The following is an 18,635-nucleotide window of genomic DNA, read 5'->3' as shown; positions in this document are numbered from 1 at the left end:
GTAATTTAATATGACATGTAATATATATAATATGCACTATTCATACATTAATTTTATCTGTCATTTTATTTTTTATAGAAAGGCAATAATATTATTTAGAGTTATGACTGAAAGTAAAATATTAATTAGCATGTTCATGTTTCCTTAATAAGGTTTACCTCCTGGAATACACACTTTACAGCACTGAATTGAACAGTTATGTTCAATTGACGCTACTGTTCTGTTTGCAGCAGTGATTATTTGTGAACATTAAAAGGACCTTCATTTAAAGACAGAAAAAATATCCATACAGTTGTAAGTGATAAAAAAGGAATTGTGACAAAACCAAAAGCTCATCTTGTGGGATCTGAAAGATGCACAGATTAAATGCAGCTAGCAAGAGAAAACTAGCAGTGCTAGAGAGACCAAAGACTACACAGACCAAGTCCATCAGACTATTTCTAGGCCATTTAGACATAAAAAGTTGTTATACTAAAATCAGTTCACCTTGTCTACAGAACTCTCCTGCTTCAGTAAGAGTGCATTTTACTGGGGTGGGGGAAAAAAAGAAGGTTTTACTCTACATACAACTGAGTGAAAATGTAAAGAAGGAAGTCAATTTACCAGTGAAGGTTCTTTGGAAAACATTGTCTATACACATATTCACAGGGTGGGCATGCCTACTTGCAGCTATTTGATCTAGAATTGTTTGAGCATTGTCAGACTGAGAGGCTGCTCATCCAGGACCTTTCTTGCTCTCTAACTTTCTCTTTGAAATTCATCTGCATAATTCACTAATATTCTCATACAGAATTCATGTGACAAGGCTTTCAAAAAGCAATCTATTCAAATGGATAGTTCTTATATATATGTGTGTGTGGCAGTGTGCACTCACAGCCCAGAAAGCCAGCCATATTGTGGGCTGCATCAAAAGAAGCGTGACCAGCAGGTCAAAGGAGGTGATCCTGCCCCTCTACTCTGCTCTCAGGAGACCTCACTTGGAGTATTGTGTGCAGTTCTGGTGTCCTCAACATAAAAAGGACATGGAACTGTTGGAACAAGTCCAGAGGAGGGCCACGAGGATGATCAGGGAACTGGAGCACCTCCTGTATGAAGACAGGCTGAGAAAGTTGGGGCTGTTCAGCCTGGAGAAGAGAAGGCTGCGTGGAGACTTCAGGGATGCTGGGGAGGGACTATTCATTAGGGACTGTAGTGATAGGACAAGGGGTAATGGGTTGAAACTTAAACAGCAGAGGTTTAGATTGGATATAAGGAAGAAATTCTTTACTGAGAGGGTGGTGAGGTACTGGAATGGGTTGCCCAGGGAGTTAGTGAATGCTCCATCCCTGGCAGTGTTCAAGACCAGGTTGGATGAAGCCTTGGGTGATATGGTTTAGTGTGAGGTGTCCCTGACCATGGCAGGGGGATTGGACCTAGATGATTTTGAGGTCCTTTCCAATCCTAACTATTCTATGATTCTATAGCAGCCTTCCAGTATCTGAAGGCGGCTATAGGGATGCTGGGGAGGGACTGTTCATCAGGGCCTTTAGTGATAGGATAAAAGGAATGGGTTAAAACTTAAAACGGGAAGTTTAGACTGGATATAAGGAAGAAATTCTTTACTGTGAGGGTGGTGAGGCACTGGAATGGGTTGCCCAGGGAGATAGTGAATGCTCCATCCCTGGCAGAGTTCAAGGCCAGGTTGGACAGAGCTTTGGGTGACATGGTTTAGTGTGAGATGTCCCTGCCCATTTCAGGGGGGTTGGAACTGGATGATCTTAAGTTCCTTTCCAACCCTGACTATTGTATAATTCTATATGTATATAACAATAATTCTGTTAATCTGAACAATTACTTCCCATTTACACCTAAAACACAAATCTTGTCTAAACTTAGCAATCTTTATGATGAGGGTGAATTCTGGCCTTGAAATATCACAATGAGTTCATATCTTTATATACAGTAACTACATGACTGTAACCATGCAAAATATTAACACCTGGCAAAACAAGAAGAGGGAACTTCAAGATAGAGCTAAATAAACAATAATAATAAAACAAGTACGTGAGCTTCAAATGCTGAATTTAAAAACTTTTTACCAATTATCCAAGGTTTAGAAGAAATGTCAGCCTATGTATGCCAACTATACTAGTGACATATTTATCAAAGCAATATTACTGACTACGAAGTGTGATAATAATTGTCATTGGTCCTTTTTTTTTTCTTTTTCTGCTAGCATGCATAACAGAAAGGACTTGCATTTTTGCTAAAAAGCATTCTGAGACAACTTCAGAGAAGATATGCTGGCATATCGGTGGCACAGAAGTGCACCCTCCAGATGACTGGGATTTTGACATTTGAGCATATTTTCCTTTTAAGAGTTTGAAAATGCTTGAGTGGTACTTATTATCATGTAATAGAAGTAGTGCAAGACCAGCTGTGGCATGTATGTGTTTCTCCACTACAAATGCTTTCTACTCAATTACAGCCACAAATATTGCCATAACAATCCTCAAGGCAGTAGAACAACTGCAGTGTTAATTAAAAGAGAGATCCTGAAGGGTTCTTGCAATCAACAGAATTGATTGCCATGGTCTGCTCTTCAAGCTCACACTTGCCGATCCTTTGCCTTTACTCCTGCTACATGAAAATATATTTGAATTCAGACAAATATTTTTACATGTTATTGGAAGAAAGAAATTTTCAAGCTGATAGCAGGGCAGAAGGTTTGGTGTATTGCTAAGCAATGGCATCACTAGGACCTTATGAATGTATTACAATGCACAGCTTTGCATCTCTCCGTTCTATCATCTTGATAAAAACAATATTGCAGAAGAGTCTTTTTGTCTAGCAGCTTGAACGACCACAAAGAGTAAAATAAGCCCTGGAGAAAAGGATGATACATGCTATCAATATCTTCTTTGCATAACCTACACTGTGCATAGCATAGCTTTGTGCAGTGAGCAGCTGATGTGTTTCAGACATAAGAAATATTACAAAGACCAGAAAAATTATTTTATTTTAATTTATTTTTGCACACAAAAGATTCTGTGGGCACAGAGCATATAATATTGAAAGTCAGAATTTGTTTGTGATGTGTGGTGTAGCCACTTTTGCAGATATATCTGTTTCACTCACTGTCGTGTGTGATATCATCACTGCTGTGCAATGCATATAAGTGTCTGACTCATGGAAGGATCAACAGGAGAGCTGCCCATAAGACAGTTACTACTGCGAGTGAGATTAAGCACAAGATCTTGTTTTTGTTCTGGCTGGAAATTTTATGTTCTCTAAAATCTCAGCTGAGAAAATTTGAAAGTCAAGCTGTTGTTAGCACTGTAATAGTATTCACTAGAAATAAATACAAGAAGTAAGGCAGAAGAAAACCTGGGGCTTTAACTTGCATATCAATTCCAGCTGCAGGTGAAAGAGTACAAATCTCCAGGGAGGCAGAAGCTTCATGAAGAGTTTATCAGAACAGTCCATCACTGTTGTGAAACACTTACGTAGCTAATGGACTGATGAAACACATTTGTGCTCCTTTATTAGCTGCCCTTTGCTATGGCATATGGACCTCTCTTTTGAAGGCAGAGTGGCTATGCTTGTGGCCATGTACGTAGAATGGGGTTGATTTAATTTCTTTGCTAAGGGGATCTTAAAGCCTTTCACAGACTCCAAACAAGCACCTTATCAATCATGTAGTCAGTGCTGTTATATAAGCACTAACTTATTTTCTTAACTTTTTTAAAGAAAATAATTGACTATGAAACTGCAGAACGAAATGCAATTCTCTATTTTTGTGCTATTTTAAAAATTACTCTTAAGGTCCTTCATAGATGCTAAAAAATCCACACTGTACATCATAAAAATATGTTTTTAAAGTACTTAATGTACTGCCTGGACACGTTTTGAAGCTATCTTGAGCTCTCCCAAAACATAAAGAGCTTCAGATTGCATACTTTATCTTACAAAAAATTTGAAACATTAACATTTTGTCGTGGTTTAAACTCAAAGCCACACAGCTCGTTCACTCACTCCCCTGCTTGTTCCCCTGACTCCTGGAGAGTTAGGAAGGAGAATCCAAAGAATGTAGCCTCCACGGGGCTTTAGTAACTAAGGTATAACACAAATCACTACTGCTACTACTACTACTACTAATAATAATGGTAAAGCAAATAACAAGTGAAGAGAATACAACACCTCACCAGCCACCAACCCATAACTCAACCCACCCTGCCTGACCGAGCACCAACCGATACCTCCTCCATCCCCCCAGAGCTCCAGCTCTTCCTGGTAACTCCTGGTTACATCCTGGGCATGACGTGCTGTGGTATGGAATACCTCTTTGGCTAGCCTGGGTCAGGTGTTCTGTCTCTACCTTCCTCCCGGCCTCCCCTCTTTCCCTGGCAGAGCATGAGGCTCAGTCCTTGGACAAACCAAAACATCTGAGCAGTAACTCAAAACATACATGCTATCAGCAACCATTCTCAGCTCGAAAGTCAAAACATAGCACTGCACCAGCTACGAAGAAGGAGAAAAAATGACTGCTACTGCTGAACCCAGGACACATTTGTTTGTGTTTCTTTATAGATGATCGCATCTGTGTATAGTAGGAGTAAAGTCAAAAGAAATTTTTAAACTTATTTCAAGGGACACAATTTTCTTTTACTGTGGATACTGCTTGAATTATTCATGTCATTTTGTGCTATGGTTTACATAAAGGGAAGAGCAGGCTGGATTCTCTTATCTTTTTTTTCTTGTATATCCCTTCTCAACTATGCAGCCACGCTGGAGCCAATTACTCCAATTATCTGAGATAACGTGGTTAAGTTTTGTGTATTCATAGTCTTTGGAAAAAGGGAAGGTCAGGAGGATGAAAAATCTTGCCTATTATGAGGACAGGTAACAGCTAAACTGATGTCAAAATGGTGCACAGATACAAATGTATTAACCCATTGTTCAGAGTGAAAGCTTTAATTGCAGCTGGAGAGACTTTTGCATTACAAAAAATAATCACAAAAAACATTAATTTATGTTTCTGATAAACTATATTGCAGACATCCATTTAATGTGTAAAATTGTAGCACGTACATGTATTACATTTTACAAGCATGTAGAAAGTCTGGAAATACGGGATAGACTCTCCTCTGTGTTGTTTTTTTTTTTTTTAATTTACATTTAAAGAATTGTCCTTAAAAAAAATCACATTTTGTATATAAAATCCAAAAGAGTATTTGTCCCAGAACACATGATACTGCTATGCAACCATGGGGAGAAAGCCAGTGGACTACCCTTGTGAACCACAGCGTTAGTCTGAATTTTCTTCTCTGAACTCCGGCATAATCCTAAACCTTTCTCAGCATAATAATTCATGTTACTGCTTCATCTAGCTCTGACTTTGCTCAATCACATACCTAAACAAGCTGAAGCCCCCAAATAGCAAACACCTTAACCCATTTGTGACTGGAGAATGGTTTTCAAATGTAGTGAATTTACCTAGTAAGATGGATGTGAAACACTGCAGCTCCTACAGTTGATCCTGCATGATTCTATAAGCTTTGGAAAGCATCATAGGGAAAACTCAAGCATCTTACTGTGTCTCCCTGTGGGATCAGAGGAAAGCTGAAGCAAGCCCTAAGGGTGGTCAAAACCATGACCAAGCAGCACCCTAAATTCATTGGTCATACAGACTGCTTCTGAACAGGAGTAAGAGAGGAGCCAGGCGAGGGAGGCATAACTGAAGAAAATGCCTCTAGGTGTGTTTTATAGACACTTGTCTCCAAGCAACAGAGAATGCCATAAAAACTGTAATCAATTTATTACTGTAAAAGCTCAAAATGAGAAAGTGCCTGGCTTGAGGAATAACAGAACAGTAGAAAAATACCTTAGGACAATAAAAAATGCTAGGCTAGTAATTAAATTAATTGATAGAGCCCAGGACCTTGGATGTGCTTGCCTTGTAACTCATACAAGTCAACAAAAAACGGAAATGCAATTGCTCCCAATGGGATGCACACAGAAGGATACCAGAGAATCAGTTATTTTAGTTTTGCATGTCCATTACACTGGACAAAGTTGCTTTGGTGGTAGTAATGCAGTGATTTTTAAATGTATACTTCTTGTAGCCTATCAACTACATTTAAATGTAATGAGGAATGTTATATAGACAATCATAAACAAAGGACAATTACTCAGAAAAAAATATGACTGCAAGGTTCAAGTCATATCTAAGTCACATCTAGTGAGCTTTTTGACCCCTAAAAATGCATCTCACGTCGTGGTTTTGTAAATAACAGTAGCAAGGTCCTCAGTTGTTGGTTGCCATGTCCAGGCAGGCTTACAAGGGGGAGCCATTATATTTGGCTTATATACACATAAGACACCAGAACCAGGGTAGGTAAAGAGGACCTCATTTTGGACTAACATGGCTATTCTGCTGTGTTTCCTGAAAGATGTAGGAAGGAAGGCTTCCGTGAAGAAACTCCATGAAGCCCATAAGCTGCCAGGTTCCTTGAAATTTTGAACCTGAGCTGGTGTTACTGCATAGGAACAGGTTAAGTCCACAGGTGGAGTGCAGGAAACAGGGACTATTCTGTTTGCAGCCATGATTTGTCTCATCAGCCCTATGAGCCAGGGACAGCGAGTTTGCACTATTGTGTTCCATAGATGGAAACCTGCTGAGAACTGGTGCTGAAAAGGAGCTGCCTCAGGTGACACTTGCCTCAGCTATAGCATGGACAGCGCCATGCAAGACCTGTTTTGGAGAGTGCTGAGTGCTCTGAGTGGAGAGTGCTGAGAAGGACCATGTTCCCAGGGTGGTCCCTACGTGTCCGGATGGCTCAGCTGTCACCCTGGGGGTTGTACGGTCCTCACATACCTCCTTCTGAACTGTGCTTTCTCTGTGGCATCTTTGGGAAACAAGTTTTGGGAGATACTTGGCATTACACTCTCTGGTTCTGGCTGTAGCAGTTTGTTAATAAACCATTGGCCATGCATGCATGCTAAATTTAAAATAAAAAAATTAAAATTTCAGGGTAAACCCCCCCCCCCCAAAAAAAAACCAAACAAAAAAACCCAACACATATCCATGCAGATTTCTGAAAAAAAAAAAACAATAAATATTCTCAAGCATTTCAAAGTGATAGTTTTCAGTACTCTGAGATTAGATGCAAAAATTGAGCAAAGTTTCAGGTCTTCCCAGAATTGCCAGACAAATTTTAGCACTTGTGAATATGATCTTTCTTTCAGATACTTTTTACGCTAAACTATGTTTTCTTAAGGAATGAAATCACAATCTGTCCCTCAGAAGACTCAAATACCTGCAAACTCAGAGGCATCATAAATTTATATACACTTTTATTTGAATGAATCACATAGGAAAATATCATCAAGATTCTGTTCACTATTTCCCTGAATCCTTTCATTAGTAGGTGGTTAAAAACATGTCTTTAGGTCACAGTTGCTGATTTGCTGGTGTAGCATACATGCTGCTCAACAGCAGCATAAACACTGAAAATCAATTAATTACATAGGTAAATAAATATACTCCTACCAATTCTGTTATTTCAAAGATTAGGCTTTGGCTGGTATAACACTATTTTCTGAATATTCAGACAAATTTAGAAGATTATAAATTCCTCTAAAATTCAGAAATCATAATACATTAAAACCACGTTGACTGATAGGTGTTATTTCTATGAAAATGTAACCAATAATACTGCAGCTGCAGATTGAGGAAGCCATGAAATTTGTGATAAAAACCTTTCCATTATACGTGAGTAGTACTAAATCTTCAAAATATCCTGCTGCAGTTACAGTATTTTCTTGAACACTGCAAGCAGTCAGAAATGTTTTTGTCCAGAAGTGACATGAACATCTATTTATCTCTCTTTTCTCTAATTCTCCTGTTATATTGCTTCTGGATTGTTTCTTATCTCTTAATTCCTTACAATTAGAGTCAGAGCCTTACAGATCTTTGTGGTCCACCTCATCAGTCTTTTTTTCTCAGTTCTTTGTTCTTAGCAATGAACTAAAAGGCTAGTTAATGTTAGCAGAAGAGATAACTGCACAGACACTAACAGCTATAGAGAGCAGAAAAAATTGAGAGCATGCTTTTGTTCTGGCATTGCACATGTACACAGAGAGATGTGAATGGCATCAGATACTGAAATGTCACAGCCCAGATTTTGGCATGAGAATGATTTAGTAATCAGTAACATGAAAACACCGTTTCTTCCCCACTGAAAGGTGATATATCACATTTCTATGCTGTCTTCCACCTCTGAAATGGAAGAAAATGTTCTGTTTTAATCTAGAATCAAGAGTTTGTACATTGCTAAATTTGCTGATAACTTTTCTGTCTGTCCACATTCCACTGCACATATTCATTCTTTAATTATATATCAATTTTAATACTAAGCATGTCAAATATGGTTAAAGAGATGAACAAAGCACTTAAGGCTAAACACTACAACCTTTCCACTTGTCTGATACTTCTCTTCCAGAATAATGACTATAAATAGCAATAACAATGATTTTTCAGTTAAAAATAATAAAAGAGTTACTATGGCAAATGGGAAACTCCTGACTTTTCCAGTAGTTGCTTAAATTACTTCAGATAAATCACAGACTTGCTGTGCTTCCCTTCCTCTTCTTATAGTACAGGCATTTTAGGGAAGGGACTACCTTCTACTCCAGGTTCTTATCACAATGCTTCTCCTTCATGTTGGATGCCAGTGGGCACTAAGGATGGACCTCACAGTTTGGCATATCTGAGCTTTCTGAAACCAAGTGCTATAGAGCAGTCAGAACTGTTATTTTACTGGAGACCAGTTTTCCTAACTTGCTAACAGCAACTGAAGAAGCACAAATAGGGACATCTGATGTTTTAGCAATTCTAACCAGAAATACAATAATGTCACCACTTGGTGACAAATGTCATATAAGCTTGTTGAAAACCGGAAGTGGTCTTCTAATAGTATAGCATTATTTACACTTCTAGTTTAGCTAAACTGAGAATTATTATTTTAATGTAAATAATATTGTTCTGGAAAAATTAACCTACTTACTACTTCTGTTTTATGAGGCAATAAGCACATCAAACACAGATGTCTGAGCTCATATTCTAGACACTCAATAATCTGATTATTGCTCCATTAAATAACCTGAATATCATCATCTGATATAACCACCTTGTTGTTCAAGTAGTTAGTAAGCTTTGGGCAAATTCTCAAAATCATTTCCAAACCTCAGCTAGAGAAAACTATGTGGTAACGTGAGGATTCATAGCTCATAGACACACATCTGAGCATCTCTCACATTCTGCCACACTGAAAGCATATTCCAATTGCTAAGGTTTGTGACAAAATTTTAAGGTAAGGTGCCTAATAAAATGCAGACTAAAGGTTTTCAGGAACTTTGTACAAATTGCAGTGTTGGGATTACAGAATCTATATAACTTTTTTCACCAGTTTATCCTCATTGTAGACAAGATTATGCATAAATAAAATATTTATCACTGAAGTCAAAATTAATTGGTTTAGAGTTTATAAAGTTTTCAAAGGATTCAATAATTATAAAAGCCTGACAATGATCCTACATTGTTTTTAGTATACTTATGTAATGTGTATAAAGTGCATGAAAAGTTCACTTTTGGGTTTATGATATTTGGTTTTATCACCAGAGAAACAACAAATACAGCTAAAATTAGGAGCTCAAACAGAATGTAAATCTTTAGAAATGAGTAATCCCAAGCATTTCAGACTTTTCAATTTTTCTAAAAATTAGCAGGCTCTGAGGTAAATGTGACTTAAGTGACATTACACCAAAACTACTTCCAATTCCTACAGAAAGTGGCAATTGTTTAAAATTATAGATAAACCATTTAAATGACTAACAGTATTTAAAACAAAAAACAAATTATTAATAAAAATAAGATTAATTCAATAAAAAATTTTTATTAGAAAAAGAAAAACTGAGGAACTTTTGAAATTGATGCAAATGAAATAATCTGATTTCAACATTGCTAAAGCAGCCTTTTCAATTTTTATTTGAAATGACATTATATGTTAACAAACTGATCCACAATTTTTTAAAAAGAAAAAAAACCCACAGAATATTTTATTAAAAGGGCAAAATAGTCAGGAAAGTAAATAAATAATGGAGTTTGTGAATACAGATTTTGATTAATTTGATATTGATAAAAATAAAGTTTTTTTGTTTCTTGTATAAGAAATCAGAAAATCCTCTTTTTCAGTTTCATCCAAATAAAATCTTCCTTCTCCAAAATCTCTTTCTGACATGGAAAGGCACTCCAACAGATTAAATAAGTCATATTTAAAATGTCGAATGAACCAGACATTAAAATGCGAGATTTAGGTCTAAAAAGACTTAAAAAAATACACTTGAAACAATAGACTGAACTGACCCACCGCAAGACCATCATGAAACTCTTATTTTGCTGTGTAGAGACACTACAATCTCTGTATACTTAAGATGAACTGTAAATACTCTATCAGTGTTTACAAATGTCTGGCTATACTGTAGTGCAGCCAGGGTTTTCGCACAGAGCAGTAGGTTTGATTGAGCCAATAAATTCATAGCATTCCCAGACACACCTCATGTTTCAACACTGATCATTCCTCAAAGATTTGGGTTTACTCTGTGTCAAGCATGTCACACCTGTATAGCCCCACCACGGACCTTTGCACAGGCAGCAAAATTCCCAGTGTGTTACTGGCATAGTTCAAGTTGGTTAAGTCTTGGAACAAATACTGACAGGATCTCCAGGAACTGTTTTAGAGCAAATGATTTTAACATAATATGATGAGCAGGTAAAATGTTAAATTTATCTCCTCAAATGCAACATCGTCACACCATCTATTTAACCACCATTGCCTCTTCGTAAAGTGGAATGCAACTATGAGATAGTTAAGAGGTTGCCTGTTTACCCAACAGGCTAATGCTATTTTAAGTGGTATACATTTCATTTAGTTTTCTTTTCAAAGTAATACCACATGTACCACACCATATTTATATTTGCATATTTTGCTGATGATCCTAGAGTAAGCTGTTATGCGCGAACATAAATCTAAAATTATTTTCCCAAAAGGAAACCTCCAGTGGCAAAAAGGAAAAAAGAAGAATCTAAAAATGAAATGTCAGATTTCTAGGCATGCCGCAGAATTATAATGAAAAAAAAAGTGAAGTTCTGCTTTTTCAGCTTCCTATCTTCCCTCTTGTTTTGAAAACAGAAAGCATATTTTGATTTGTGGAGATACTTTGTGGTTTGTAAATTTGCTAAAAATTTCCCCCTCTGACCTCTTTCTCCTCTCACCATCTGCAGTGCAGAAAAGAAAAAGAGCATGTGGGAATTGGAGAGGGGAGAGACAGATCCAGGCCTCTCGTGTGTGTCAGCCTGAGCCCAAACAGCACACCAGATTGAATGCAGTGGTTTAGTTGGCTAAACTGCATAGAACGCACTTCTGATGGGTCCACTGATTTAGAAATGCCAATTTCTGATTTCTCTGCAGCCTCCAGTGCTGACAACCATTAGGTTCAGGTTTTGTAGCCTGAGCCTCTATAGAAATCTCCATTCTCCTACCTTAACTATGCAGTACTGAGCAAGTCCGATGGCATACCTCCAGCAGCAACTGCAGCGCTGTGTATCTGTCCTGTGCCTGCTTGAGGCCTGACAGATGGAAGCTGGCTCTCATTCAGAAGCTGTACAGGAATGCTAGAGTGCTGGTGGACCTACAGTAAAAATCTTGAAGGGTATAAAGTATATCGCCTTGGCCTCAGTGGCATGTTTATAGGAGTTCAAGGGTTCCTGTCCAGAGCTGGTCTGTGTCTGTCTGTCTGGAGTGGGCATGAGGGAGATATGCACTATCACCATTCACCTATGTCAACAACATGCCTCCCCGCATGGCCTTGGAGTGGGGATTGACTGCATAGTGTGACACAAGGCAATTATTTTCTTCTTTGGTTGCTCCTATTTTGTCTTTTGAAAAACAAGTAATTTCTCTCCCAGGGTTTACAAATCCAGTCAGCTTTGCAATCAGTGTTTGAATATTCTCTGGATTACATCAGGGCTTTATCTCTTGTGAGTGGAAGTGTCAATGCAAAGAGAATGGCCCAGAGGCCCAGTCCAAAAATTTTATTTGGGGAGGGCTCTCAGTAGAGAAAAATTATTTGTTTTGGTTATTTTCCCACTCCAGATAAAGCCTTCCGTGGTCTGTTGAGAAAGAAATGTTGCCCTGCCAAGTTTAACATTTCCACACCCTTGAGAAACCCTAGATGCTGAGAGTCAGGTAGAGAATGGCTTGTTTGGACCAAAATGGACACAGATCTCCACTTCCAGGGATACCTAGCGGCTTCATGGCTAATGTGTGTCAGTTGCCCACTACTCTTATTTTCAGCTGTCATCTGTTTTTTCTCTTTAACACAAAATGAGTCTCTTTCAGAGGCTAAGCTCTTTGGCTGGACCTTACATGCTTGTTAACACACTAGAAAAATACTTCTAAAGTGAATGGTATACATGTATATAAAGCATTTATGTTGAGAAGGGAAAGCTCATTCTTTGATCAAAGTCCACTTCCAAAAAAACCCCAACGTTTACTAAATGATTGTAACATTAACATCATGTTACATGTTCCCCTGTCACAAAAGGTTGATATTTCGAAAGCAGTAAGACTGTGTCTCCTTAACACTTTGGAATCTCTCTCAAAAGCAGAGTACATCAGACATAAAGCCCAGAAGATGGGTTTTCTCAAGAGTTCTGACCAGGGGTGAAAGATTCACATAATGCACATGTCCATGAAACCACATCTCTGATTGGCAGAGGAGATTTTGATCCTGATCTGACTTGCTGTCAGACTCGTTTTTGACTTTTGGGTAATGAATGAAGAATCATAAGGTTTTAAAAATATAAACATAGAATGTCATAGTATTAGTAAACACGTATTCCTCATTCTTAGGCTTTAATCTGTTTTTTATTATTTGACTACAGTAATTCATGTCTGGATGCTGAAATGTTAAAAGTTTACCTGGTTTCAGAAATGGTTTTAACTTCAGAAGAGAAGGCTTGTTAACATATCTTAAACTATATCCTGAACATTGGAAAAAAAAGCATTTTTCTTCCTTCAGGTGACAGTTTATGTGTACACATGTTCAACACTGCTGGTCCTTCACAAGTCTGTTACAGGGAGAGCTCTTAGAGGCTGAAAGACAGCCTTTCTGACAGCACAAAAATTTACTTTTACAACAAAGGTAAAGGAATTATTTTGAAGTGAGTTTTGGTTCTGGCTGAATGGAACACTGTCACAGCTGAATTATACACAGATTGATCAAAGCAAAACAATCTAGTGATTCATGTTTTCAGCCTAGATCAGCAAGGGTTTTTTTCAAAGAGGGAAAAAACCTGAAGCGTAACCATTCATTGAAAACATTTTCCACTGATATTTATTACTTCATTTGAGCGTGGCCTTCACTGGACATTATGGGTTGTTGCTAAGAAACACTGATATATGATACCCAATTATATTACTGACATTGAATTTTACTCTTTATCATGTTATAGCTTGCTTGAAAACAACTGCAATTATGCTATGAATAGAAGGAAAGCTATCAGCCTCTGTTCAGTATCTTTAGTATTTTAGTTACAGGCTGAAGTCCATATCTTTTTACTGCATGTTTGTAACAGTTCTACAGTCTTTCAGTTAAAAGGTATAATATTGACATTATTGATGGTCTGCATCTGCATCTCCTACACAGCCATCTCTACAATAAACTAAATATTTTCTTTGATTTTCTCCCAGCATATGCCAAATTGCAGGAAGATGGTCTTAGTGTCTCTTTATTTTCCATCTTAATGAGACAGCTCATTTTGACCTGTAGGTAATAAAATCAGAAGCACTTAAACCCATAACTAAGGTTTTCAAGGTACTCCATTATTCATTTGTTTAGATCTATGGTAAATTGACCAGTTGAAAGCTGAAAAAGAAAGGATGGTTTGTTTCTTTTTTTTTAATATGTATTTTTAGTCTCCTGTTGTTTTTTTATGGCTTAAGAATATTTTTTTTCTAAAATAACCACTCATCCAACAGTGGATGTATGTCAAATGCATGCAGATTCTGCTAGGGAAATTGTATCTACATTTATACAAACATAACTGCTCAATTATGTTAGTTTTTTACATAACAACAGATCCCCATAGCCAAGACTGGGGTCTCACTGCAGCCAGCACCTCAGGAATACACAAGTGGAGAAAGCAGTCCTTCCCTGTGGGTTTTACACCTAATATAGACAAAACAGAGAAATGTTTAGGCAAGTAATGTTAGATTAATGAAGGTTTTGCAAAAGGACCTATCATCGAAAATGTCTTTGTGTTAATGATCTTTGAGCTACTAGCCCATCGTTTCTGTACCAGTCCATTTACAGGAATATAGATAAAACTTTGGGATAGAATTTCTGATACAATATCATAGACCTGGCAACCAAAATAACTAAAAAAAAAACCCCAAAATAAACAAAAACCTGAAAGCAAACCCCAAATGCTCAGAGAGAGCTTATGAGCATATCAAGATTCAATATCTATGATTCTATGATTCAATCTATGTTATACATTACATACCAAAATACACGGAGCATGAACGAAGTTAACACAATGCTATTGAAAATAGAAAAATATTTTGAATGATAGGATCAAAAAAGAGTGTGAGGTTTCCCTGCCTATGGCAGGGGGATTGGAAGTTGATGATCTTAAGGTCCTTTCCAATCCTAACTGTTCTATGATTCTATGATCTTCTGTGGACTAGGGAAATGCCCAGCAGATTAGAGAATAAAAATAAAGGAGATTAAGTCCTCCACCATGACATCTGGGAAATTCCCCAGAAGGTGACAGTAGGAGCAGGTAAACTCTGTGTTTGCAATCGTTGAGCAAATAAAACCAAAACACTCTAATGAAACAAAATGGTAAGCCATTATAAATCCCAAATACCAGATGATGAGATCACATACAACACCATGTGGTACATCCACCCACTTTTTAGACAATAACATATGATGTCACTCTATTTCCAGTCCCAGATTTGCCACGATGTCATATACTCCACTCCCTTCTGAAATCTTGTTTCTCTTCCTTCTTCTGCTTCCTATTGCAAACAACCCTGCATACCACCATGTTTCCTGTCTCCTGTTTCTTTGGCCTGAGTACTGAAAGGCAGCAGAAGGTGGTTTTAGGCAGTCTTAGTAATTTTGTGTGTTTTTAGGTGTTTTCATGGGCTGAAATACACCCTGTATTTGCCTCAGCTGTCTGACTTACTAATGAGAATAGATACACCTTCTGCTTTGCAATATCATCCTTAAGTTCACGTGTGCCTTTTGGCAAGGAATTGCTTGTATTTTGATTGACAACTATCCAGTGGGGAGGTAAGCACATTCTGAGGTTTATTGTATTTTTGCCTAGAAAGGCAGAGAAAACAGATATTAAGACAATCCAAACTGATATACTCCAGTTGTTTTTTTATCCTGCTTCATAATTACTTTCCTGTCATTATTCATTTTATAAAATTTCTTCTAAAGCTTAGTATAAAGCCATTCTTACAGGTATGTGTTGTTTTTCTTCTTCCTTTGACACGAGCACTACCTTTTTCAAACAACCATTAATGCCTTGTATTTGATGTGTTTATTAAGGCCCCATACTACTGGGACTTGGGATTTTACCTGACAAGAAGATAAGTTCTACTAGCAGGTTGTGTCTAGGATTTGAAATATGCATGTTAATATGGAGGTAACAGAACTATGGAAGAATTTTAACACTCTCCAGCTGAGTAAGGTGTTGCATATTAGCAACCATAAAACAGATATGCTATTGCTCCAGGGACTGGACAGGAAGACTCTCATCCCATTCATACCTGCCTTAAGAAGTGCTGAATTGGGGCCACATTTGATCCCACTCAATTATTTAATCTACATTTCAGTAGATTTGCTTTTAATATGCACTAAACAGTATTCCTTGTGAAAGTTCATTTCCTTCTAAGAAGAATAGGAATTGTGGTTTTGGCCAAAATACAACGTTGATGATTTGCTTCATCAAGTACTATCTCATTTCAGTCTCTTCTATATGTCTGCCTTGCATTTTTTTCTCTAATGAAATATAATAGGGTATGTCTGTACATTACCACTGAATAATCTTCCAGAGATACCTTGTAGACTGGAAGACTGGTTATAACTTATGTAACTGTAATGAAATGCTGCACTACAGCACTTCATTTGGCAAGAATTAGCTCATTGACTGCATTTCTCGTTACTAATATCCTTTGGTTTCCTCCTTGCCTGCAAAGAACATTTACTGGTCATTTCTCTCTCAGCAATAGGAATATCACAGTGTGTTTTAATAATCATTAGCACAACAGGCCTTAAAGGTTCTGAATGTCTTTCTTCATAGTCCACATTTTTCTTTCCCACTTTCCTAATTTATTCTTGTTAAAACGAGTATATGAATTTCATTGTTAACTTTCCTTGTGATGAAATCCAGGAACCCCTTAAGTCAATGGTAAAACTGTGATTAAGTTAAATAGATTTTAGCCTTGTTCTTTATAGCTTTGAAACATATATAGGCAGCTGTTATGATGCCAGGTGTTCCTACTTGTTTACAAGAAGAAAGAAAGCCTCAGAATTGGTTAGATACTCCCATGCATTCTGGATTTCTCATGAGCATGTGCTGACGCTTAGTACTTCAGAAACTTGGTTTAATTACACGTAGGGTTCAGTATTGTTTTGGGATTTTTGTGTGCAGTTCTGGTGTCCTCAACATAAAAAGGACATGGAACTGTTAGAACAAGTCCAGAGGAGGCCACGAGGATGATCAGTAGACCTGGAGCACCTCCCATATGAAGAGAGGCTGAGAAAGTTGGGGCTGTTCAGCCTGGAGAAGAGAAGGCTGCATGGAGACCTCATAGCAGCCTTCCAGTATCTGAAGGGGGCCTACAGGGATGCTGGTGAGGGACTCTTCATTAGGGACTGTAGTGATAGGACAAGGGGTAACGGGTTGAAACTTAAACAGCAGAGGTTTAGACTGGATCTAAGGAAGAAATTCTTTACTGTGAGGGTGGTGAGGCACTGGAATGGGTTGCCCAGGGAGGTTGTGAATGCTCCATCCCTGGCATTGTTCAAGACCAGGCTGGATGAAGCCTTGGGTGATATGGTTTAGTGTGAGGTGTCCCTGCCCATGTCAGGGGATTTGGAACTAGATGATCTTAAGGTCCTTTCCAATCCTAACTATTCTATGATTCTATGATTTTATGTTTTGAGACTACTGAATGTTTATGTATGGAATTACATTCTTAGCGCTTCCTGAGTTTGTAAGAAACTAACAAATAAACAGAAGAAACAAACGCACACAAATCCCTTACCCCCACAACAGTAGTTTTTATTCAACTAGTCTCAGATTTCTCAGATCTAAACAAGTGATTAAGCACCAGAATCTAAACATGAAGAAACATCTCCACAGATCAGAAATTAGAAATATTTACCTTTAAACACTAAGTATTTCTCAACAAAAAATACAATCATGAAAAGTGGCTGAAAAAAGTCAGCTGTTAAGTAAATAATATGAATCTGGTTTAAATAAAAGCGCAATGTAGAGAGAAGTATCAACAAGGTGCTTGGTTTTCCCAAAGAAAGTGGAACCAGTGTTATGAGACCACTGCAGTGATTTCAGCAAGGTTTACATAACTCAAAAAAAAAAATCTGATTTATATAAACAGTTTAAGTTTTATTCTATTGGTCCTGATATTAGACATCTGTCATTGAGCATAAATGAGTACCATCTTGCATTTTGCAAGGACACTACAATAATAAATCCTGAGGAGGCAGGAACTAAACAATTTATCTCCTAGTATTTACTTTTTTCCTGTTTGGAGGCCATTGAAATGATAATCCTTGTAATCTCTACACAATACAAACTCAGGAGGCAGCACAATCAGAAGACAGTTTTCACCTTAGCCAATGTCTCTGCTTAACTTTAAGCTTCCTACAGTTTTATTCAGAACAGTCCTGGAAGTGCCTCATTTTCTGTTCATTGGTTTAAAACATTCTCTGGAATTTTTCCTAGATATGACTCTTGTGAGATAGGTTTTTGGTCCTTGCTTTTTCCAAGGCTCAATAATGTGTGCCTGCCAGATTAGGTTTCACACAAAAAGGGCCTAAAGAAACAGTTGCATGCCCTTTTTGCTTGGCTCAAAAACTGGACCAACATTCAGAAGGCAGAAGTTTGGTTTTAGTCCTTTGTATTCCTGGATAGACCCAAACACTTGTGTTCTACCTCCTGAAAGTATAAAACTTAATGAACCCTCTTTTAGACTTCATCTGGTAAGTACTCTGGTGCGCCGGCTCTTTTGGATGCATTTTCTAAGCATCTTAATGTTTTTACATGTTCTTTACAGAAACTAACAGCCAAACGCTGAGATGTGAAGTATACTTCTGCAAGCAGATACCCACTATGCTCTGCACTATGATAACTAGATCCCTTTTTACTACAGACCTTACATAAACCACAGTTAATTGATAAGAGAAGAGTAAGGTAAAAAAGTCTGAACATAGTATCTCAAATTTTTTGTTTGATCATTAGTAGTGGGTTACAGCTGGGAAGGGCAAAA

The sequence above is a fragment of the Melopsittacus undulatus genome, chromosome Z (genome assembly GCF_012275295.1).
Source record: "Melopsittacus undulatus isolate bMelUnd1 chromosome Z, bMelUnd1.mat.Z, whole genome shotgun sequence".
Taxonomy (NCBI): Eukaryota; Metazoa; Chordata; class Aves; order Psittaciformes; family Psittaculidae; genus Melopsittacus; species Melopsittacus undulatus.
The sequence above is the reverse complement of the archived record's forward strand: the minus strand, read 5'-3'. Positions refer to the sequence as shown.